This window comes from Mytilus edulis, chromosome 10 (genome assembly GCF_963676685.1).
Source record: "Mytilus edulis chromosome 10, xbMytEdul2.2, whole genome shotgun sequence".
In the NCBI taxonomy this organism is placed as follows: domain Eukaryota; kingdom Metazoa; phylum Mollusca; class Bivalvia; order Mytilida; family Mytilidae; genus Mytilus; species Mytilus edulis.
In genome coordinates this window covers 60,342,642-60,361,322 of record NC_092353.1, presented here as the reverse complement: position 1 = coordinate 60,361,322, position 18,681 = coordinate 60,342,642, and positions in this window count along the sequence as shown.

The window sequence follows — 18,681 nt, the reverse complement described above, 5'->3', positions numbered from 1 at the left end:
ATATACTATTCAACAAAAGAAACAATAGTACAACACTTTGATATAAAAATAAATTCTTTACCGTTTGAAAGAAAACAATCACAAATAGTTAAAAGTAAGGTTTAATGTTCGACGTGACACAGTTGCAAAAAATTACGTCAGAGACATATTGATCTAAGTCATTGTTCAGAATTTCAGTATTCAAATTGTGATCGCAAATGTAGTCGCGTCTTGTATCTACCACAGCTGCTTAACACCTACGACGCATATATCCAATTGAAGTCATAATGTTGGCTGAAGGGATATTTTTCAAAAAGGACATAAAAGTTAAACTTGACTACGTTATGCTCTCATGCGTCTATCACTTAACCGGAGTGCAAATTGGGATTCATCTGTAAGTATGATGCCAGATGTGCAACGTCCAACGACGTCCTTCGCGAGCCCATACAACTATTACAGAAAGGTTATATTGAAAAATTTTAAAAATATTATTTTTGTGTTGTTTCTTTTGTTGACTAGTATACTAGTTATTATTTTATTTTTACAAAATAATAACACTAATACCGAAGTCCAAGGTATATTTAAAGTGTATGTCAATACAAACTGATAAAATCCGGTTGGTTTATTTATCTTTTTTGCACATTAATAATGATAAATGAGTGTAATGCACAACAAAGAATAAGTATAAATATTATGTTTTACTTTCTTTTATATTTAATAATGTACGTTTCGGTCAATTTATAATGTATGAACAGTTCATATACATAGATTTTACCACTGCATCGAAAGTGATACGATATTTATCCACTCGAGACAGTTTAATTGTCAAATTTAAAACGCGAGTCTCGCCGAGCGTTTTAAATATTTAAAATTGAACTGTCGATGGTGGATAAATATCGTATAACACGAGATTTGGTGGTGGAATCGGTTTCTCTAATGATTTTCAAACAATACGCAGGCTGACTTATTCCTTCTATTCGAATGATCTGCAAAAATATGTGTTCTTTCTATGTGACGTAATCAGGCAAAGTCGCCTTTTTTCATTCCGTCAGAATAGGAAATTCAGAGGAAGGCAAGAAAATTCGACGCCATAATCGGATTTTAACCAATGAAGAACAGAGATCAAACGACCCTCTCGTTGTGAAAATATTTTTATACAATTGGTGCAGAAAGGGATAAATTGACGAAGAATAAGAGAAATCATGACAAAACAATTCTTTTATAAAGGATTTCATAGGGACAAGCTTTCGTGCATTAAAAAAAAAACAAATTATGGATAGTAGTTTGATGAGCATCGTATTTGAAAATAAATTCTTTATAAAATAATTGTTTTTCATAAAAGATGTATTTCAATCCTTTTTTCTTTACATTTGTTTTTGTTGTTTCTGTTTTGTACCATTGGTGTATAACTGTAACTCCCTCCGTTTGTAATGATTGAACTGTTTCAAATGGTACAAGCAAAATGATTTATCTTTAATACTATTTTGAAGTAAATTTTGTAAAAAAGTCATTAACATATCCCAACAGGGAGTAAATTGATAATGAACTTATGTAAATAAAAGCACATGGTAATTAAACTTAATATATAGGCATTTGGGAGGGGTTAATATGTCTATCATCTGTTGATATCAGTGTCATACTGTTATTCCCTGACCACAATGTAAATAGTGTGGTCTTATCTCATTGTATTGCAACAAAAGTAATGTATAACATGGAAGTTAACAGAGAAAAAGAAAATAATATGAAAAGGAAAAAATCTAAAGAGAAAATATCTACCAAAACATCAAAAAGAGTGTGAAAGTATCTTTGAAAGCCTCTGACTGCCTGTATAAATTTCTTCTCTTTGGTCGTCTACATTTTAATATAGTTTTAGGCATTTTTATCAATTTTAAGTTGATGCGAAATTTTTCAATTCCATAAAACTCAAAATTAATTTGGAACAGTTTATTTTAAAGAAGGGGATGGTCTTGATCTTTTTATGAACATGTCTTTTGAAGCACAATTTTAATGTTTTAGCTAATTTTAGTCATAGTATATTTCTTTTTTAAAATACTAATGAAAATTATTATTTATAGTGAGAATATATAGTGATGTTAAATAGTGATTATATGCAGCTGGTCAATCCTGTTTTTCTTAGACTATCTGGACAGAGGCGTAGCTTTGTCTATATTTAATGACTACATCACTGATGTTGGTCAAATCTGTGGCGTCAAACTCCCGCCAAAAGCAAGGTTTGTGTTTTACAGTGCACACATAATGCAAAATTTACAGAATAAGAGCATCAAAGACGTTTTATTGATAACATAATGGTTTCAGAAAACTCCTCGGGGTATTCCCAGGGAAATTTTCTTTTTATGTAGCATTTATAGGGGTTCTAAGGGGGAAATTCCGTTTTAAGGTCATTTCTCAGAACAATTTTTCATGAGAATTGTTAATAAAAAATGAAAATAGAAACTTTATTGTTACCCCATTTGGTTTGACTTTGATATATGTTATTAAAGGGAGTTTTTTTTCCAGTTTTTGAATAATTTGTTTCTAAATGATTTTATAGTTCTTCAAAGGTGAAAGGTGAAATGAGGTATGGCACCAAGCATTTAAATCAATAATATATCTTCGTACTGAAGGCATATATAAAAAATCTGAGACACGTCTTTGTTGCTTGTGTATGATTGATTAAAGGGATGAAAACAATTTTTTACTACCGTTTGACCTGAATGTGCTATTTTCATGAAAGTTGGAAGACTACTTTTTTGGCAATAAATGAGCTATATTTTGAGATTTATCATACCAAAAATTTATCGGTAGATTAAGAAAGAATAAATGAGTTAAAGATTTAAAAAATCCATTGAGTAATTTTGGAGAAATTAATCTTTAAATATAAAAAGAAGATGTGGTATGATTGCCAATGAGACAACTGTCCACAAGAGACCAAAATGACACATACATTAACAACTATAGGTCACCGTATGGCCTTCAACAATGAGCAAAGCCCATATCGCATAGTCAGCTATAAAAGGCCCCGATAGGTCAATGTAAAAAAATTCAAACGAGAAAACTAACGGCCTTATTTATATAAAACAATGAACGAAAAACAAATATGTAACACATAAACAAACGACAACCACTTTATTACAGGCTCCTGAATTGGGACAGGCACATACATAAATAATGTGCCGGGTTTAAACATGTTAGCGAGATACTAACCCTCCCCCTAACCTTGGACAGTGGTATAACAGTACAACATAAGAACGAACTGTAAGAATCAGTTGAAAAAGGCTTAACTCATCAGATGGACAAAATACAAGTAGACGTGGCCGGGTACTGAAAGACTGTTGGTTTAAGTCCGAATTTTGAAGGGCTACCTTTAGATAAGACAATAAGACAATAAAGACAATTCCAAATGCTATCATTTAATAAATTCCAAAAGTAAATTACAGCATATTTGTGTACGTAAAAAGGTCATGTTGATCAATAGATATTGAATCATAAATTGTTAAATTGTTGTTGAATTCTCCTTTATTACTTCACGACCTTTATATGCTGCTAACTTGACACTCCTATTTCTGAAACAAAGATTTATATTTTATCTATTAGTACAATATGAAGTTCCTACTTGAGTTATCGTAATTGATCATAAAATCGAGGGGAATACGATTCAATTTGTCCTTGGAATAAACAATATGGCGATGTTGCTAATGAATCGATGTGTTAACAGGTAACGATATATGCCTAAAAAATGTTGGGTTGTGTCCGTATGTGCTAAAAAACGGAGATGGCATGTTGACTGTTTGCCAAAAATGACGAAGGGAATTGACAGATACTACCCGAAGAGAGTCCAGCCAGCAAATACTGTTATACAGGTGTAATGTAACAAACTGAAAGAAATTGTTTTCAAGATATTCACATATTCGTTACATAATTATGCATGTGTTTCTTACTTGAACATATTTTGAAAAGTCAATTAACTTTAAACTACTTGTATTGGCTCTGTTTAAGAGGATAATAGAAGAAACTGGAGGCACTGGAGAATTCGTGGGAAGACAAATAAACATTGCGGGGAGTTATTTTGGAAATGAAGATTTTTTTAAGAATTATTTCGTTTCATCTAGTTAAGTTGTTGTTCGTTCTTCCTCGAGCATGTTCTTGTTATTTGATTGGTAACCTAAGCCCTTACAATGTCCTAACGTGTATATAAGAAATATTTTTTTTGTATCTAAATTAAGTTAAGGGAAAGACAATCGAAATTCATTTTCATATCCAAACATATTTCATGAAAATTTAATTTGTAATAATTAAAAATCCAAATAGTCATGATAAAAAAATACAGTTCATGGTATATATAAAACATAGAAATTCATTTTATTGGCAGTTGAAAAAAGCTACTCAAAAACCGTCCTTTTATTTTGTATATAATATCATTGGTCATAATGATGTCATATCTTTTACAAATGTTTTATATATGACTTCTAAATGTATGCACGATATTTTTTAGACCCAACAAGAGTTAGAAATGGACCTATTTCATATTTATTATTGTTAAAGTGATACGTATATGCCTCTACAGTTATTGTGTCGTTGTGAGTTTTTCTCATGGTAATATAAGTCTCAATTAGTTCTCACTATGCCCATGTCTGTTATGTATGTATTTCTGGTAAATTATAAAGTAGAATTTTTGGGTAAATTCGCTTTTACGGAGATCGAGTCGGGTCCATTCCAGCTTTGGGTTGTTGTTTAGTTGTTAAATGTAGCATGGCTGCGTCCAGGCCTTTTTTTGGATGGCAAAATTCAAAGCAATTTTTATAAAAATATGGACAATTTACTGTGATAAAATCACATACTATGCAGCGAACACCTAGATCAAATGCAGGCAATAGATACAAGGATGTTCTTCGATCCCTGACAGGAGGTAGTGACCGCACAATGAACAAGCAAACGTTGACTTTCAGTTCCCCTTTATTAGCTACTGCTGAGGAAGCTCATGTCAGCCCTATGTTACACGATCCATCTCCTCCTCCTATAAGTGACCAGCGAGTACATGTACGTCGAGAAACCCCCCTCTCGGTCAAGCCGTCTAGACACCCTAAAAGTACTACAAGTATTCAGTCCGAAATTGAACAGTTAGAAGCCCAATGTGAACATTTGAACCTAGAGCTACGTAAAGCTAAGCTAGAGAAAGAACAGTCAAACCTCACCAAAGCTCTGGTCGTCGAACTACAGGCACTCCCATCGAAGGAGGCAGAACAAACCCCAATCTCAGGTACATGTATACAAATTAAAAAAGCTAAGCAGATCACTGATTATTTGTTTCTTACGTCTCTTGATTCGATTGAAGAAGAGGGCCATATAGTCGAGATAGGGGGTGGAGCTCGTATTCAAATTGATCGTAAGAAAACGCCTCTGAGTCACGTCACCTTAGAACAATGGGGTTTTGCAAGCCTTGGTATACTCACAGAACTCATTCGTACTGATGAATTGTCCCCCCTGGAGACTAAAGGTTACCTAAGTTATACTCAAAGCATTTTTAGACTAGTAGCCAATCATATTTGGCATAGTGTTCTGTTGTACGATAAGGAATACAGGGACCTTCAGGCCAAGGAAGGCTTTAAGTGGGGGGATCCACAGAAGGATTTGCGAGATTTCCATTTAGTTCCCAAGAATAACAGCTTAACAATGCGTACTTTAAGTGCAATGAATAAATCAAGTCCGTCTGAAAATTTGAAGGAGAACCCAGGTTCGAAACAAAATTCAAGGAAGAGAGGTCCATTTATGCCAGATGGCAGAGAAATCTGTCGTAAATTCAATTCAGGAACTTGTGAGTTTCAAAGGTGCCGCATGGCGCATAACTGTGCCATTTGCTACTCTCGAGATCACAAAGCAGTGGAGCACAATTCAAAAAACGAAGTCAGGAAACCACAAACGAATTCAACCGCATAAATTTTTTCCGAAATATGCCTTGCGTCAAAACTTATCGTCTTCATTTTGATTCATGGTGTAGCCTACTCCCTTGCGATGACAAGGATTATGACTTTATCTTATCTGGAGTTAAAAATGGTTTTTCGATTGTGGATAAAATGCCTGATTTTAATACTCAAGTTCTGTGCGATAATTACAGATCTGCAATGTCACAAAAAAGTTTAGTTGAAAAACAAATCAAAAATGAAATTGATAATGGAAATTATGTGGTGACAAAGGTGAAACCCTTAATTACTAGTGCTATTGGTTCTGTTCCGAAAGATAATGGATCTGTGCGTTTAATCCATGATGCTAGTATGCCAAATAAATTTTGTTTGAATAGTTTAGTTGAGGAAAAAGCTTGTTCTTACATGGATCTTAATTATGCATGCAAATTAATTCAACATAATAATTATCTTTGCAAAGTTGATCTTAAAAATGCATACAGATGTGTAAGCCTTCATGAATCTAATTATAATCTTACTGGTCTTCATTGGAAATTTGAGGGTGACGCTGAGGATACCTATTTTTATGATACAAAATTACCTTTTGGCGCTTCTAAATCACCAAGTATTTTTCAATGTCTTTCTAGTGCAGTGTGCAGGATAATGAAAGCAAAATTTAATATACTGGTTATATCATACCTTGATGATTTTTTAATTATTAGCAACTCATATAATGAATGCAAAAGTGCACTTCAAAAGCTTCTCTTCATTTTGCGTCAGCTTGGTTTTCATATAAACTACAGTAAGATTGATGGACCTGCACAAAAATTGATATTTTTAGGAGTTTTAATTGACACAGGTGAAATGACACTTTCTTTGCCAGATAGAAAATTAGCAGATTTTCATGGTTTATTGCAAACGTTTCAGAATAAACGTCGAGCTACAAAAAGACAACTTGAGTCGCTTATTGGTAGTTTAAACTGGGCGTCTCAAGTCATACAGGGGGGTCACTCTTTCATGCGTAGGATGATTGATCTGAAGAATACACTCAAGAACCATTCGGACAAAGCTTTACTGAACTCTGATTTTTCTGCAGACCTAGAGTGGTGGCTTAAGTTCATGAAAACTTTTAATGGAAGGACTTGTATTTTAGACAATAAGCCAATTTCATCCCTTCAGTGCGACGCTTGCTCTGAAGGTGGGGGAGCCACTTTTTTAGGTGATTTTTTCTACATAAACTGGACACTTGATATGCCGGATGTGGCCCCTCTGCACATTAATTTAAAAGAAACAATCATTATTGTTATTGCAATTTTTAAATGGGCATCATTTTTGGAAAACAAAAGAGTTATTATTTATACTGACAATGTCACAGCAAAAAGTGTTATAAATAAAATGACTAGTAGGAATCCAGTTGTGATGGTTTACATAAGATTCTTGTTTTATATGCAAGCTGTGTATAATTTTTCCATTTTTGCCATTCATATACCTGGTAAATTTAATACATTAGCAGATGCATGTTCTAGATTACATGAAAAAGACAAACTTAGTCTAGTGTATGATTTGTTACCATTTAATCCTAAAGGTATTTTATCAGTGCATGAATTGCTAAATCATATGTCTTTAAATTTTTTTATGTACAGGTGGATGTGTGGAAGACACCCTCGTAAGGGTTGCGGCTGAGTACAGATCCAGGGGTTGGGCAGAGAGCACAAAGCGACTGTACAGATTCCAGTTAAAATGCTACCTTTCTTTTTGTGAGACTATGTCTATTCAACCAGTGCCAGTCTCGACTGATGATTTTTCTCTATATATAGCATATTTGGCTCATTACAAGAAATTTCGTTTTTGTACAATCCAAAATTATTTAGCAGTAGTTAAGCACCTGCATAAAGCTAATGGTCTCAAGGATCCCATAACCGATAACTGGCATATTAAGCATTTATTGCTTGGTGTTAAACGAGATATAGGTGATGCACAGGTTGGAGCCACAGCTGTTACTCCAAATATGCTACTTATGATAAAGAAGGAACTGAACTTGTGTAGGCTTTATGACCTGTCCGTATACGTAGCATGCTTAATTGGTTTCTTTGGTTTGCTCAGACCCGGCAATTTTCTATTCAAGGATAAGCATAATCCTATCCTACGGATTGAGCAGATTGGGAGTATTGATGATGGATTTATTATAACTTTTCATAAAACAAAAACTATTCAGTTCCGTGAGAAACAGCTAAATGTTGTGATACCACAGATTACAGGTCATCCTCTCTGTCCAGCCTCTGCATTATACCGCCTACTCAGCCTCCATCAAATATTAGGGTCTAATGGTCAGACACCTTTATTGTGTGAAAGTGTAATTAAATCATTATCCTATGTGAACTTTATATCATTTGTAAATGACATTCTTGCCAATGTAGGTTGTGGTGATAAGTTAACAGGACATTCATTTCGAAGGGGGGGAGCCACCTTTGCCTTCCAGGCAGGTTTGTCAGGGGAATGCATACAAGATATTGGTATGTGGAAAAGCAATGCTTATTTGAGATACATTGAACAGGGCTTATCTAGCAAATCTGAAGCTTTGCAGAAATTTGGGGCAGCTTTACCTTTTTAATGTGTTAATATTACAATTGATCTTGTAAGAAGGAAGATTTTTGACAATTTTTATACTTTTATTCTTATTTTTTTTTTTTTTTTTTTTATATATATATATATTTTTTTTTTTCTATCTTTCCCTTTGGATCCTGGGGTAGTAGTTTTCATATTCTACTTATAGCAGTTAGCTTATATTATGCCTTTTTGCTTTTTAAGACATGCTTTATATTCATTGCTCTAATGTTATATGTGTAATTGTGTTTATTTGATACTTGTAATAAATTGTTGCACCCAGTACTCGTTTTATATGAAGTTCATAGTAAAGTAGAATTTTTGGGTAAATTCGCTTTTACGGAGATCGAGTCGGGTCCATTCCAGCTTTGGGTTGTTGTTTAGTTGTTAAATGTAGCATGGCTGCGTCCAGGCCTTTTTTTTGGATGGCAAAATTCAAAGCAATTTTTATAACCCTCCCACCCACACCAATAGTATTATTGGCTGGTAGCTTGCTTTGCTTCTTCTTAGCTTTAATAGTGCGTTTTGACCAGTTCTGAGCTGAATTAGCTCATGCCTTATATTTGGGAAGCTTCAATTTTCTTTTTGGTTATATTATATTGCTTAATGTATTTTTTAAACAGTAATGTTTTCATGTGATTATTTACTAAGCAGAGCTCTATAACAGCTCATATGGGGTAGTAGTTTTCATATTCTACTTATAGCAGTTAGCTTATATTATGCCTTTTTGCTTTTTAAGACATGCTTTATATTCATTGCTCTAATGTTATATGTGTAATTGTGTTTATTTGATACTTGTAATAAATTGTTGCACCCAGTACTCGTTTTATATGAAGTTCATAGTAAAGTCAGGGATTTCGTTATCAAAAACTTCTTACCTTTACTTAATTTTTCCATATATAAATATATATATAGATTTAGTTTTGAAATTTAGTTGTGCATGTACCTGTAAAAGACTTATTTCAAACGGAATAGCACATTCTCATTTTTACGAAAATAATGTTTGCCGTCCCAGGATATTTAGAAAAGATCCTGGTAAATTTATCGATACATTAAATATACTTATTACCAAAGATTACCAATTCAACACTGTAATTAGGTCATTGAATATTGTTTTTATTGGTATTACTATTGATTTTGTATCCATCTGATGAGTTAACCCTTTTCAACTGATTTTTATAGATCGTTCTTATGTGGTTGTCGTTTGTGGATATGTTACATATTTTTTTCGTTCATTTTTTGTACATAAATTAAGCCGTCAGTTTTCTCGTTTGAATTGTATTACATTTGTCATTTCGAGGCCTTTTATAGCTGACTTTGCGATAGTTATTGTTGAAAGCCGTACAGTGACCTATAATTGATAATTTATGTGTCAAATAGTCTCGTGTGGACAGTTGTCTTAATGGCAATCATACTACATCTTCTTTTTTATAATAAATAATTTGTTTTTATCTTATGTTCTGTCTCACGAGAAGTTGCGTATATCGTGCAAACAGATAGTTACGGTTGATTGGTTATCTTAACCACACAAACACACTATCTTAACCACACAAACACACTATCTTAACCAAACAAATCATATGATACCGATACTCTGACTTCTGAAGGAGAGGTAAAAATATTTAATGTGACTTGCCTGTTTAAAATAACATGAATTTGTGTGTTTATCTTTATTATATTCGCTAGAATATCAGAATATTCTGAGCATCTACTTCGTGCAAATTATTTCTATTTCGATAGAATTCTGACAATAATGACCACATTCATATAATTTAATGATATACACCTTTACTTGTGTCTACATCTTTTAGCAGAAGTTGAATTAACCAAAAAAATATACTCAAGAAATAGACTTGTCACAGAAGATTATTATTTTTTCCATTTCGAAACTTTCTATTCAATATGGATCTTACATGTAAGTCCCCCTTCTTGATATTGTTGAAGGAGTGATAAAGAATGTTCGGAATTCGTCTACAAATTGTAACAATACAAGTTCTAGCTTCACATGTACAAAATAGCAATTATTGACCTTGGGTTCAGAGGTCAAGTCACACTGCAGTCCTTATAGCACATGACCTACCTTCGTTTGATTTTACACGTACTTAAAAAAACTTCATATCAATCTGTATAACAATGAAAACAAAATTTTTGACATCCAATCAATTATGCATACTTGAAATGTCAATTTTTTAACCTTCAAGCCAAAGGTCAAGGCTAAATTACTAGCTTTCCTGATGGTATACAACGAGCTGTCCCATAGTTATGCAAAAACATACAATACATCATCGATTTATCTCAAAAGACAAAAATATTACTGCTCGGACAATTAACTACAAGTTCATAATATAACACTTAGATAGGCTTCAATAATTTTACCACTGGTTTCAACCATATGTCCCCATTCAAAAGCACTGATTGTCAAAAAAGTAGGGATTCTAACCCCATGAAGCACTAACTTTCACTTCCCATGATGTATGTTTGTATATATATTTTTAATTCATATGAATCCTGTTTAATAGATATAAGGAGATGTGGTATGAGTGCCAATGAGACAACTCTCCATCCAAATGCCCTTTTTAACTTATTTTCCACATAATTTCTCTGTTTAATGCTACATGCACCTGCTCAAATTGGCTTTCTTTTTTCAAGTTATAAGTACATTCATTGTCTAAAGAAAAAATTGTGGTACCAAATAACATTTTACTAATTAGGGTAAAAATATTGTACAAGACAACTGATACAAGAACTGTCCTGATTATTTGTCAGTTTGAATTTATTTTTTAGCATAGCCTGATTTTAATTAATATACCTTGTAGACTCGATTAATTCTATCCATGAAAAGTTAACTATACTGTAGTAAAACACGTACAATTAAATTTATATCTTTGTCATTTTTATTTATTCTGCTGTAAAGTGAATACAATCATGACGAACATTTTATTGGTGATATTTTTGCTTAATTTTTGTTTTAAATCGCATTTTTTGCGGACATTTACGCAAAGGAGTTGTATTTTGCTAATTTTGAATTATTATATTTTAGTTTCACAAGAGAAACAAAAACGAGACGAACTTTTGTTCTTGGTTGTTAATTTTCCTTTTTTTGACGGCGAAGTTCCCTTGGACCAAGATTACTTTGTGTATTTTTCACAAATCGTTCTCTATATGCCGTTGTCTGCAATAGAATTTTATATTTCAAATAACATAATGTATGTATAATTGATAATAAAACTGAAAAAAATGGTTATTCAAATCAGCTGCATTACAATCTAAACGAAAAAAACATCCAGGAATCCTGGATGTTTTGATTGTTGCTCTCGAAAAATTACATACAATGTTAAAAATTGCTGAAATTAAAGTAAAACAGGACTCAAAATTAGGGTTGTCAAGTTTGTTACTATTTCTTATTACTTATTTGTTACTTATCCCTTATTCAATACCTATTCGTTACTTATTCTCTATTCCTTATTTGTTACCTATTCGTTGCTTGTTCATTATTTGTTACCTATACGTTACTTGTTCCTTATTTGTTACCTATTCATTGCTTGTTCCTTATTTGTTACCTATACGTTACTTGTTCCTTATTTGTTACCTATTCGTGACTTGTTCCTTATTTGTTACCTATTCGCTGCTTGTTCCTTATTTGTTACCTATAAGTAGCTATATATCTTGTTCCTTATTTGTTACCTATTCGTGACTTGTTCCTTATTTGTTACCTATTCGCTGCTTGTTCCTTATTTGTTACATATTCGTTACTTGTTCCTTATTTGTTACCTATTCGCTGCTTGTTCCTTATTTGTTACCTATTCGTAGCTATATATCTTGTTCCTTATTAGTTACATATTCGTTACTTGTTCCTTATTTGTTACCTATAAGTAGCTATATATCTTGTTCATTATTAGTTACCTATTCGTTACTTGTTCCTTATTTGTTACCTATTCGTTACTTGTTCCTTATTTGTTACCTATTCATAATTGCTTGTTCCTTATTTGTTACCTATACGTTACTTGTTCCTTATTTAATTTGTTACCTATTCGTGACTTGTTCCTTATTTAATACCTATTCGCTGCTTGTTCCTTATTTGTTACCTATTCGTTACTTTTTCCTTTTTTGATACCTATTCGTTGCTTGTTCCTTATTTGTTACCTATACGTTACTTGTTTCCTATTTGTTACCTATTCGTTGCTTATTGCTTATTTGCTACCTATTCTTTGCTTGTTCCTTATTAGTTACCTATTCGTAGATTGTTCCCTATTTGTTACCTATACGTTACTTGTTCCCTATTTGTTACCTATTCGTTGCTTATTGCTTATTTGCTACCTATTCGTTGCTTGTTCCTTATTTGTTACCTATTCGTAGATTGTTCCTTATTTGTTACCTATTCGTTGCTTATTGCTTATTTGCTACCTATTTGTTACTTGTTTCTTATTTGTTACCTATTCGTTACTTGTTCCTTATTTGTTACTTATTCGATACTTGTTCCTTATTTGTTACCTATTCGTTACTTGTTCCTTATTTGTTACCTATTCGTTGCTTGTTCCTTATTTGTTACCTTTTCGTTACTTGTTCCTTATTTGTTACCTATTCGTTGCTTGTTCCTTATTTGTTACCTATTCGTTGCTTGTTCCTTATTAGTAACCTATTCGTTACTTGTTCCTTATTTGTTACCTTTTCGTTGCTTGTTCCTTATTTGTTACCTATTCGTTGCTTGTTCCCTATTTGTTACCTATTCGTTGCTTGTTCCTTATTAGTAACCTATTCGTTACTTGTTCCTTATTTGTTACCTATTCGTAGCTATATATCTTGTTCCTTATTAGTTACATATTGGTTACTTGTTCCTTATTTGTTACCTATAAGTAGCTATATATCTTGTTCATTATTAGTTACCTATTCATTACTTGTTCCTTATTTGTTACCTATTCGTTACTTATTCCTTATTTGTTACCTATTCATTGCTTGTTCCTTATTTGTTACCTATACGTTACTTGTTCCTTATTTAATTTGTTACCTATTCGTGACTTGTTCCTTATTTAATACCTATTCGCTGCTTGTTCCTTATTTGTTACCTATTCGTTACTTTTTCCTTTTTTGATACCTATTCGTTGCTTGTTCCTTATTTGTTACCTATACGTTACTTGTTTCCTATTTGTTACCTATTCGTTGCTTATTGCTTATTTGCTACCTATTCGTTGCTTGTTCCTTATTAGTTACCTATTCGTAGATTGTTCCCTATTTGTTACCTATACGTTACTTGTTCCCTATTTGTTACCTATTCGTTGCTAATTGCTTATTTGCTACCTATTCGTTGCTTGTTCCTTATTTGTTACCTATTCGTAGATTGTTCCTTATTTGTTACCTATTCGTTGCTTATTGCTTATTTGCTACCTATTTGTTACTTGTTTCTTATTTGTTACCTATTCGTTACTTGTTCCTTATTTGTTACTTATTCGATACTTGTTCCTTATTTGTTACCTATTCGTTACTTGTTCCTTATTTGTTACCTATTCGTTGCTTGTTCCTTATTTGTTACCTTTTCGTTACTTGTTCCTTATTTGTTACCTATTCGTTGCTTGTTCCTTATTTGTTACCTATTCGTTGCTTGTTCCTTATTAGTAACATATTCGTTACTTGTTCCTTATTTGTTACCTTTTCGTTGCTTGTTCCTTATTTGTTACCTATTCGTTGCTTGTTCCCTATTTGTTACCTATTCGTTACTTGTTCCTTATTAGTAACCTATTCGTTACTTGTTCCTTATTTGTTACCTATTCGTTGCTTGTTCCTTATTTGTTGCCTATTCGTTACTTGTTCCTTATTTGCTACCTATTTTTTGCTTGTTTCTTATTTGCTACCTTTACGTTACTTGTTTCCTATTTGTTACCTATTCGTTGCTTATTGCTTATTTGCTACCTATTCGTTGCTTGTTCCTTATTAGTTACCTATTCCTAGATTGTTCCCTATTTGTTACCTATACGTTACTTGTTCCCTATTTGTTACCTATTCGTTGCTTATTGCTTATTTGCTACCTATTCGTTGCTTGTTCCTTATTTGTTACCTATTCGTAGATTGTTCCTTATTTGTTACCTATTCGTTGCTTATTGCTTATTTGCTACCTATTCGTTACTTGTTTCTTATTTGTTACCTATTCGTTACTTGTTCCTTATTTGTTATTTATTCGATACTTGTTCCTTATTTGTTACCTATTCGTTACTTGTTCCTTATTTGTTACCTATTCGTTGCTTGTTCCTTATTTGTTACCTTTTCGTTACTTGTTCCTTATTTGTTACCTATTCGTTGCCTGTTCCTTATTTGTTACCTATTCGTTGCTTGTTCCTTATTAGTAACCTATTCGTTACTTGTTCCTTATTTGTTACCTATTCGTTGCTTGTTCCTTATTTGTTGCCTATTCGTTACTTGTTCCTTATTTGTTACCTATTCGTTACTTGTTCCTTATTTGTTACCTATTCGTTGCTTGTTTCTTATTTGTTGCCTATTCGTTACTTATTCCTTATTTGTTACTTATTCGATTTTAGTATGTCTACACTTTACGTGCTTTACTTTCTTAATATCTCTGGTAAAATTTCTTTGTTTGTATATGTGAAATTACACTTTAAGCGTGAAGGTACCCGTTTCAGTGCTTGACCGATACCCTGTTACTTATTCGCTTGTAATACATGTGTTAAACTTTGCACCTTTTAAAAAACAATTAATTTCTTTTCTTGTCTCTTGTGTTAGCAATGGATTCTTGGGTGAAATAACCCCATTAGCGCATATATTTAAAAAATAAGATGTGGAATGATTAGACAACTCTCCACAATAGCCCACATGACACAGAAATTAACAACTATAGTCACCATAGGGTCTTCAACAATGAGCAAAGCCCATATCGCATAGTCAGCTATAAAAGGTCTTGAAATGATAAATGTTAAACAATTTAAACGAGAAAACTAACGGCCTAATTGCCTAATTTATGTACAAAAATGAACGAAAAAACAAACATGTAACACATCAACAAACGACAACCACTGAATAAGAGGCTCATGGCTTAGGACAGACACAAACATACATAAGGTGGCTGGGTTAAACCTGTTAGCGGTATCCCGTAACCGTTTCAGCGCTCAACTGCATGGTATCCTGTTACTTATAATTTCCATTTTTTGCTTGTGATACGTGAGTTATACGCTGCACCTTTTAAAAAAATCATTCCATTTTTTCTGGAGTTTGGTGCTAGCTATGGGTTTTTAGAGTTGAAATAACCCTATAAGCGCGTGTGTACCCGTTTCAGCGCTCGACTGATACCCTGTTACTTATTCATTCCTTATTTGCTTGTTAAGCGTCTGTTATACGTTGCACCTTTTAAATAAATTGTTGGTTTGACACCGTCGCATTTTTTTTAGCCTGTCCTAAGTCAGGAGATAACTTTTGTTTGTCTTGTATGTTGTGTTTTTTTTTAGCTCACCGGAGCCCGAAGGGCCCCATATGAGATTATGCCTTCACTTGGCGTCCGTCGGTTGTCGTCGTAAACTTAAAAAAAAAAAAATTCTGAAACTACTGGGCCAAATACCTTCAAACTTTAACTAAGTGTTTCTTAGAGTTCTTAGGGATGAAACCACCCCATTAGGTCGTATGTTCCAGTTTCAGCGTTCGACTGATACCCAGTTACTTATTAGTTCCTTATTCGCTTGTAATACTTGTGTTATACGCTCTTTAATTTTTTTTTATTCTTGTCACTGGTGTTAGCTGTTGGTTCTTTTTGGTGAAAATAATCCTATTAGTGTGTATACACTGGTTTCAGCGCTCGTCTGGTACACTGTTATCTTTTCTTTCCTTATTCGCTTGTAATGAGTGTGTTATAATCTGTCTCTGGTGTTGGCTATGGATTCTTAGAAGTAAAATAACCCTATAAGCACGTAAGGTAACGAAAAATGAATAAGGAATAAGTAACCAACTTGAAAATTGGAGTTTTTTTAAAGCGGAAAAAGAATACCGGACGGAAACTTAAAGCAGAGGAATACATGTAAGAATGTAGTCATCTCAGGTTTAGGAATTTGTGTTACCTGTTCGGACTACTTGTTTTTTTACGATACAGGGTAACACATTTGCCCCATACATGTATAACCCTCTTTTCATTGCATATAAGACTTCAAATTATCAAACCCACAAGGGTGACTGGGGAATAGAAGTATGGTCACCATTGGTCTTCCTCCATCCGGTAGTAAAACCCTCGTCAAATAGGGTCGTCCGTTTGGCTTGCGGGGTGTACAAATTTGCAGCCACATCCGGTCAGAATGGGGACATTCAATCCGATGCCATGTGTATAGAGAGTGCCACGCTATTTGAAAGTTAAGATCCCTTGCAACAACTCCATGATGAGTCGCATGGCTATTTTTTGTCTCTATCCAATATACTCTCCGTTTATGTGGTTGTCTAAATTTATCTGACCTTAATCCCGGATGCCTCTCTTACAGAACCTACCTATGTATTTATTGTCAATTAGTTCTCGTCCTGAATATGCATGAAATATTTGCCATTAAACGCTAAGCAACCAATAATCAATCAATCAATATATCGGCATTAAAGGTCATTAACCAAATTCAAGCCGATATTTTATGTGACTACTATATAAGTGAAAGGTTTAGCTAGCTGTAAATCAGGTTTTGTCAACCATTTTCTACATGAGTCAGGAATATGGCAGTATTTATCCATTCGTTTGAATTGTTTGAGCTTTTGATTTTGTCATATGATTATGGACTTTCCTGTAAGTTCAGTATTTTTGTGATTTTACATTTTGATAATTGGATTTAAAATGCTTAAATTCTTTAAACTTATTTCTGAACTTAATTCCTTAATTTAGATTAGACCAAACTCTAATCATAGCTTTGATAAACTTTTTTATTATATTAAAATTAAATATTCAAAATGACATTGTGTTTGATTATTCTTTTTACTTGTAGAATCAAAGAGAATGAAAACAAGAAAATGGAAAAGATATCAGTATAGACAACTAAATAGAAGGGCAGATACACGCCACAAATAACGTGTACTGTATGGTTGTCTTGTATCTAGGGGAAGATGCAAGATAATAGACTCAAGAGGGATTTTATCTAAAATCTATGTTTCATTCTGATTGTTAATTACTTGTTATCGGTTATGTTTCCTTTCTTCTTTCTTTTTTTGATAATTTGTTCGGTATGTCCACATCAGTCTGAGTTATAATTTTGATAGCTAAAAAAACAGTCCGATATTTTTCTGTATCAACCAATCTGTAAAAATATGAAGAACCGATTAAAACTATTTTATTTGAGTTTTTTATGATAAAGATTGAGTTCATATTAGTGTATTATTTTTGCCATATATTCCATAATAAAGATATATCCTGTTACAAAAATAAAATAAACTGTTGCATGTTATAGTGTAGTGATGTAAATTGTTGCATTACACTACAAGCCATTAAAGTCTGAAATGGCCTATATCTGTACTCGACTGTACTGATTTTTACTCGACCAGTCTGAATTGGTCTGAATTTTACTTGACATTACTCGACCCCAGTCTGAACCATACTTGACTGTACTGAATCGTACCTGACCCTTATCTTTGCCGTTGAAAAAAGTCTGAACTATTACTCGACCAGTCTGAAACAGTCTTAACCCATTCTTGACATGTACTCGACCTATTGTTCCAGTCTAAACCATACTTAACCAAAGGTCTGAACAATACTCGACCAGTCTGAACCATACTAGACCAAAAACCCTCTTCTTTTTTAACTGTTTGAATTAATTTCTTTTTAACTGAATTGTGTATGTATAGAATTTTTGTTGGATATATAACAACCAACAAAATTTATAAGAGATTTCAACCTTATAAAAGAAATATATCTCTGATTATATTTAGGATAAAAAAAAATATATTATATATAACTTATATCAAAAAGGGATAAAATTAAATAAATGAATAAAATTATTTTTCTGATTAGTGGTGAAATATAAAGTATAACCTCTGCTTGGGGCAATCTCATAAATAAGATCACACCTGGTCAGAGGTATTAAATTCTAAATAACATTGATTCAAAATTGCAACATCCCGTTTAAATTAAATAACAAGGCCTTTCGAATATACATGTATGTACTAGATAAGTAATACACGAATTAAGAAAATAGGGCTTTCTTTTTACCTGTAAAACACACATATACTGAGTTAATTAGAACAA